Consider the following 5784-nt stretch of genomic DNA (forward strand, 5'->3'; position numbering starts at 1 on the left):
AATGTTTTCGAAATGTCATTGTAAACTATTTTTGCAAACATTTTTGGCCAAATATTTTGTCAACACTTAAATAACATTATGTTAAAATATTTGCACCAAGCAAACACACAAATGTTCTTAAAATGTTTTTTACAAAACGTTTTAATAACATTTAAATGTCGGGTTATATAAAGGTCGTGAAAACATTTTAAAAACGTTATTGTAAATATTTTGGGCAAACATTTTTGCAAAATATTTTTCAACCCCAAAATAACATTCTGTTTAGAATGATTTGTACCAAGTTTTCAAAAATGTTTTTGGAATGCTATTAAAACGTTTTTATACCCTTTATATAACCCAACATTTAAATGTTTTCTGTAAAACATTTGTGTTTGCTGTGCAGTAATTACCAACAAATGTTATTTAATGTTATGAAAACGTTTTATACCATTAATGTACTCTTTATATAACCCGACATTTAAACGTTTTCTGACAACCTTTATTAACCTTTTGCGAATGACGTCGAAAACGTTTTGTGTTTGCTGGGATATTCTTAAATTTTCATGTAAATGGCTATAAGAACTTCATGATTGTCTGATTTATAACCACTTTGATGAAGTTTTTTCTAAAGTGTTAAATGACTATGTTGTCGTATACCAAGGTCGTGACTGAAAAGCACTTTGCTATATGTACCACTTCCGGTAAAGCGGTAATACCATACTAAATCTATACTCGCCTGTTTATAGTGAGCCAATCTCGGGAGCCAATACCTTTCTGTTTAGAAGGATATCGATGTACGATACATTCCCTATACGCCTTGTGTTTATAGACACAAGACATGTTTTAGAAGGGAAATACTGTAAACTATTTTCCGAGGTACTGGCTACCCCGGCTGGCTACGGGCCTATCACCCCGAACCTGAACAGAGTGTATTCATTGTTATTCGTGTTTTGTTTAAAAAGGGGCTTATATATTTGTGATCTCACAATGAGCTCAAGAGTGTTACAATTAAACAAGACAACATATAAACGAAATCCCGGCCAGCGCACAACCCAACTGAAAACAGTTGCCGTATCCATTAGGCTACCAGCTTCCACTGATAAACGGATAAGGTATCTGACTAGTAAACGGAAGTTCGTGGGTTCGAATCCCATGCTGGAGCATTTCCTTGCATTTTTTCTTTTTTCAGTTAGGTTGTGCTCCAGCCGGGATTTCGTATGTTGTTTAGTTTAAGGTTGGTCTTAACCCAGATTATGGAAACTTTCGGGCCTCATAACTGCTAAGTTGTTGATCTATAGTACAAAAAAGTATACATATTTAGAATGGCAATGACTTGATAAATTCATCTGTGAGGTCAAATTTGGGCCAAAATACTCATTTTTGGCCCAAAATCCCCCAAAACGGTTTTTGGCCCACTTCTTTTTCGTAAAACGTAAGAAAAAAAATTATTTATACCATTTGGGCGCACTATAGTTTAACTATGGCAAATTGACACTCTTCTTTTCCACATAATAAAATTTCTTCTCATGTAAACTTTAGGGTTTTGGTGATTAAGGGTACCCACTCTTTACAGGAAGCAAATCTTTTGACAATTCTAAACCGTCGTCTTTAATATAATACTATGTTGGTATGCCACATTTCCACAGTATAAAATGGTTTCCGCCTTTAGATTTTGGTGTCAATTCAATTCACAAAGCTTTTTGGTGTCAATTCAAAAGTATACGCATTTAGTAGTAAGGTTGTGGTGTCAATTACATAAAAATGTTTGAAATATTTGTGAATATGAACAGTAAAGTTCGTCCTTTGATTGATTTGAACTCATTATCATTGCATCTAATGAGGCAGGGTTGGGATGAAGTCTATCGTCTTTAAATATAGCTGCTTACGCTCTGGTAGTTCTGTTCTTGGACGGAAAGGCTGCACAGTGAGCAATACTGTGCTGCGTGTAGATGAGTGTGAATGGCCATTTGACTACTTTCTCTAAACCATTGAACTGGAAACCTGTACAATGTGTCCCATAGAATAAGTTTCGTATGCGAAGTCTGTTCTTAAACTTTCCATTTGCCGGCGTGCAATAATGACTTTTCTATCCTAAAATAGCCCCTGCTTACATATCCATTTCCTTGCTGGTCCCGTAGCGAAATAAAAACAAATAGTACTTCCACTACTGTGTTCAGGTAGAATTTATCACATTGATTCTTTATAGCCTCTTTAAGTGCAAATAAATTACAAAAATTAGGCATATCATTGTTGTTACTGTTATTATCATCACGCTATTATTATTTTTATTACTATTATTAGGGTGGCAACATGAACATTTCAAACCCACCCCTGGAATTACTTTTTCTATCAAGATTGTTCCTTCTGCAAAATGATTTTCAAAACTTTTTGAATCGCCTGAATCGGACAATCCGCTGTGACGATACGGCCTTCTAAAGATTCACAAAATTGGCCATTTTGAGGAAAATCCTGATTTTGTCCTAAATTTGCATATTAACGGGAGCGATAATTGTGGGAATAAAACTAAAAAAGGCATGAGATGTATTATTTTTTGTTTATTTAGTGTTCTTTTATGCAAATATTAAAAATCCAGGGTCATATTTGCTATATTTTCTTCTCTACAACATTTTAAAAATGCCTGAAATCATAAAAATAACACTTTTAAGGTAAATATGTGTGATTTTCACCATTGAGGGCGCTATTTTGTGCCAATTATGACCTTCAAAGGCCTGTATTTCCTAAACCGCACAACCAAATTGTAATATTTTTGCACATGATTTTGCTCTGAGGGTCCAGATTGTAAAAATGAATAATTGTACATCTTTGGGAAAATAGTTTTATTTGATGACAAAAAATGATTTTCTGCGTAACTTTTTCATGCGTGACCGTACAAAAATGCTATATTGACCTTCATTACGAGCAAAATATTTTCTATCTAATTAGGTAGTCGGGTTTGCACAGAAGTTACAAGGAGACAAAATATATGGAATTCAAAATGCCCTCTAGTTTCCCAACTGCTGCAGATTCTGTTACATTTCCACCATACATTAGTGTATGTAGGCAGGGGTACACATACAGGGTGTATCAAAATGATTGGTACCGGGCTATGTGACATTTTCAAAAATATATAAAAATTATAAAATTGCTAATTAATATAGTTGTTGTACTATAAATAGAAAGGGGCATATGTTAACTTATTGATCTATTAATCTGAAGTTAATAGGTTGATGCATCTGGGAGCTATTGTCATTTAAACGAAGATCGACGTAATCATGGTTTGAGTTACACAACACAAGATGAATAGGTTCACTGCTTGAACCATTTATTGCATACATATTCTTCAATATCTCACCTCAGTATACATAACATAAAATTGCTTAACGCTGCCTTCCGACTCTGGCAGTGTGAGGTGAAGCCCTATCGTGAAAGAATTTTTAAGTGGGTCCATTCTGCAACTGCCCATATCAAATATTGAAGCATTGCAAGTTATAGCATGTTTGCATGGGATACGCCTTGCTCTTAGAAACTGTCTCCTAAATCTTCTCTGCACTTCTTCATAGCTTCGTGTCGACCAGTGATTCTTAACTATGAATGCACACTGAAGTGTGGAATATAGTGGACCCATTCCAATAACTTTTACCAGGTCCAAACTAACCTACACTGTCTACAGTCTATGGCCATTCTGCCACACCATCTACTTAGTAATCTCAAAAATACAATTTAAATTACCGCCCTGGATGGTGTTGATACACAAACTTCTGTCACCCCACCTAAATTATTCAAGTCAATAATATTACTCTCAAGCAATAAATATTGATTATTACATTAATATATAATTATGAATGAAGAAATAGGCAAGGAAAATATTAAACATTTCCATGACTTTCAACATATCATCCTCACAAGGTATTTGCAGTAAAATAGAGCTTTGAAAATGGTGCGCTACTGATCCAGCGTTACGATGAAAAGTGTAGAATCATGTAACTTCTGAATCGAATATGCTATCTTTATGATCTAAAATTCTTAAAGAAGATAAAACTACTATAATTACAAATATTTAAACAATTAACCCCAAACTGGCGCAAAAAGTAGATAAAAAAATCGGCAAAAAATGAGAAGTCTTCGGTACCAATCATTTTGATACACCCTGTAATAGCCTAGCATTGTGGCAACCCTACTATTATTATTAAAATGGCAGATTGTTCCAAATGTTTGCAGCTGAAACATGAGGGACATGAAATGATCTGTTTGCCCACTGGTTTCTGGCAACATGGCATTTTAGTACACCACTGTGGAGCAAATCACATATTATGGCTTTAATATTTGTTTTATGTCACTCATACATAAATTATATAACTTGGAAATACTATTTAAGGTAGGAACTACAATATTTTCATCAACATTATATCGCCATGTTTTGCCGTGACATTCTTGACTAAATCGGTGAGTCCAAGAGTTAGCACACGGTCTGCCACACGGCGCAACACTATGGTATCACACGGCACACGGAGAGGCTGATAGAAAAAATGACAAATGAAAATCAGCCAATGAACGTAATGTCTAGAATTTATGTATGTGTGATATAAAATAAAATACTGAGTCTGTCATGCTATGTATGGGCCAGGGGGTAACATTACATTCACATTTTTATATTAGCAACGCGAATATCGTTGGTTTGCGCAGGATGTACCTCTTGGGGGCCCTGGGCCAGGCCAAAATTTGGAGGCCCCAAACTCACTGTGAGGAAGGCATGTTCACCCATGTAGGCTCTAGGCAAGATTTCGTTTACGTGTAAGATAGATAGTGGCGTCGAATACATCAAAATTTAGAAGGGGCGAGTATTATTTTCTGTTCTGATTTGATATGAGCTGACTAATTCTAACATTAATTTCTGACTAATTTAGCCCAAATGAAGTTAAAATGAAGGGTCAGTGCGCGCGAAGCGCCCAAAATTGTGCAATTTTACCTTAATTTGGCCAAAAAAATGTAAAAAGGGAAATGCACAGGGCAATTTTGGGGGCCCATCTGGCCCAATGGTAAATCCGGTCCTGGGTTTGCGATCTACAAAGTGAGGATTGATATTTTTTCACACGAGGACACGAATACGAACACACGACTTATATGGCGCTACAATGGAAGGTCAGGTGAGGTGTCAAAGATTTTCATGACTTCAAGTACTACTTGCATTATCTGATGACTGTCACGCATTTACTTTTATTATTGACAGCAAGTCGTAATGTCGACATTACTATAACAAAAAAGTCATTCCCATATCAAATTAGTCGACTTTCTTTGAAAAACAAATCACTGCTGTCTGATGGGATCATAGTAGTTTCCGGTATCCAATGACCTTGCTAGAGGGCATTTCTACTTTCTAATGTGAATTTCGTCACTTTGCAGAAACCAACGGGATTTGTCATAGGTTTGATTGCTAAAAGAATAACCGTGAATTTAGTGCCATCCCCCAGTTCCAATATGTCAGCGCTCAAATCGAACACAATAGATGAATAAGGGACTGTGCAATAATAATGAGCACCCGGGGTGGTAACATTTCCAAAAATCGACCCCCCCCCCCATTTCGACTCTCTAAAAATCGATTGCCTCCCAAAGTTTGGTGTGATAAATTCAGATGGTTTATATTGGGGAAATTAAATGCAACTGTTTTCCCTACATATCTATCACCCTCACCCTCCGTTTGCCCTATTCCCTTCTAACCACGTAGTATGATACTATATAAGTGATCGTACTGTCCCCAGTTTCTGCAGAAATAATCTGACTTTGGATCGCCCGCAATATACACATGCC

This window comes from Amphiura filiformis, chromosome 1, assembly GCF_039555335.1.
Source record: "Amphiura filiformis chromosome 1, Afil_fr2py, whole genome shotgun sequence".
Classification (NCBI taxonomy): domain Eukaryota; kingdom Metazoa; phylum Echinodermata; class Ophiuroidea; order Amphilepidida; family Amphiuridae; genus Amphiura; species Amphiura filiformis.